This window comes from Odocoileus virginianus, chromosome X (assembly GCF_023699985.2).
Source record: "Odocoileus virginianus isolate 20LAN1187 ecotype Illinois chromosome X, Ovbor_1.2, whole genome shotgun sequence".
Classification (NCBI taxonomy): Eukaryota; Metazoa; Chordata; class Mammalia; order Artiodactyla; family Cervidae; genus Odocoileus; species Odocoileus virginianus.
The window spans coordinates 42914564-42916755 of record NC_069708.1 but is presented as its reverse complement, the minus strand read 5'-3'; the positions used below and the strand labels follow the sequence as shown (position 1 = coordinate 42916755).

General features: G+C 34.9%; 1 pseudogene; it reads right to left on the bottom strand.

Moving 5' to 3' along the window:
- Positions 1-200: 200 nt before the first annotated feature.
- On the bottom strand, positions 201-784 carry LOC110151674 (splicing factor U2AF 35 kDa subunit-like; annotated as a pseudogene).
- Positions 785-2192: the final 1408 nt, after the last annotated feature.

Sequence of the window (2192 nt, the reverse complement as noted above, 5' to 3'; positions counted from 1 at the left end):
TGTTTATTTTTTTACTACACCACTAAAAATTTTATTCAGAAATCCATCTTTATTGATTTTGTTGTTGCTGTTTAAAAAAATTACCATTATGAACCAGTTTGTTCAATCAACTACACTTTCTAGCAGACATACAGTAAAAATGGTATGGCTTAGAATTGCCCACATCTTTCATGGTCTCTCCACCACCTTCTGTAGGCACTCTAGTCCCCACACATAGACCTTGACCTCCATCTATGTTTCTTATGATGATGTCACCACAGTTCTCTAGAAATGGGCTTCAAATGCATGAAGTTGCAAAAGCCTTCTCCTGCACTACACACTCTCTTTTCATACTGGTGGTAGCAGGTTTCTCTGTCCCAGGGGAGAGCTCAGCCTGCATGCACTGTATGTTAAACCAACAGTTATTCAAGTCAATCACAGCCTTTTTTGTATCTTATTCTGGATGAAACTTGACATACACATTTACATTTGGTGATCTCCAAGTTTATCACAGATGTTCTTTTCTTCAACTTAGTTCTACTTTCTGTTTCTGTAAAACCCTCCTCAAAAAATTCATCATAATGTACTTACCTTTTGACATCACTCATAGCATAATACAAACTGTCACCAGGCAATGAAGAGCTTTGAAGGTTATGGTACATGTTCAAGCAGAGAGTGGTCTGGTAAATTTATTGCATGACTGAGTTCATCTCTTTCCATGAGGATATATTCTAATTTTGAAACAAAATGAACAGTTTACTTTGTCTTTCTTAGTGCCAAAGATGGAGACCAAGTAGTCTTCCATTTCCCACCTGCCACTGCCAACAGCAGTGCACTGCGTGCACAGCTGAACTTCTATAAAGGAAATTTAAATTGGGATTACCTCTGGGGAAAGCAATTGATCAATGTAAAGCAACAGCCTATAATAGAAAACAAATTTAAAAATTAAATATTCATTATAATAATAATAATAATCACTAAGTTAAATATTGAGTATCTTCTCTTCTGAATTATTCATATTTATATGCACTGAGATTAGAGGGGTATTTAAGGGATACTGCCAATTGTAAAGAAAAGGTTGCAGAATGATGAGCACTATATTCGTATCAACATATACAGATAAAATACCTAGTACTCTGTATTACTATTATAACATTTTGTTGTTCAGTCACCCACTCATGTCTGACTCTTTGCAACCCCATGGATTGCAACATGCCAGACCTCCCTGTCCCTTGTCATCTCCTGAAGTTTGCCCAAGTTCCTGTCCATTACATCAGTGATGCCATCAACGATCTCATCCTCTGATGCCCTCATGATTACATTTATTGCCAAATAAATATACCAAAATCCTCTTGTAATATTAAAATTTTATGTTTTAAAATACTTATGTCCTTTCTTGTGGTTTATCCTTGTTCTAGAAAAATGTTTTGGGTAGATAATCAGAAAAAACAAAAAAGTGAATATAAATTTATATGTGAATTATAATGTAATTATAATTCTGAGGTCCAATATTAGTCTAATATTAAATAAATTTTGGTACATGAATAATGTGCTTTGAAAACCATACCTAAATATTTATAATATAAATAAAGTTATAGTTTATATATCCAATGTCAAACACAGAGCCTGATACTAACAAATCAATGTTTAAGGAATACATGTGTGTATATTATAATATTAATTGGAAAAATAAAAGATAGCATACATGTTCAAAGTTTAGAGGTAAGTTGACTAAAATGATTATTGATGGGTTATGAGCATAAGAATATTTTAACTATCATCTATGCACATATTTCTTTCACAAATGATGATTTGTTGTAGCAAAAAGAAAAACAGTCCCCAAAAAAAGCCATGACAAACTTATTAAAAAGCAGAGACATCACTGTGCAGACAAAAGTCCATATAGTCAAAGCTTTGGTTTTTCCAGGAGTCATGTATGGATGTGAGAGTTGGACCATAAAGAAGGCTGAGTGCCAAAGAACTGATGCTTTCAAAGTGTTTGAGAAGACTCTTGAGAGTCCCTTGGACAGCAAGGAGGTCAAACCAGTCAATCCCAAAGGAAATCAGTCCTTAAATGGAAGGACTGATGGAGAAGCTGAAGCTTCAATACTTTGGCCATCTGATTCAAAGAACTGACTCACTGGAAAAGGCCCTGATGATGGGAAAGATTGAGGGCAGGAGGAAAAGCGGGCAACAGGGGATGAGATAGTAGG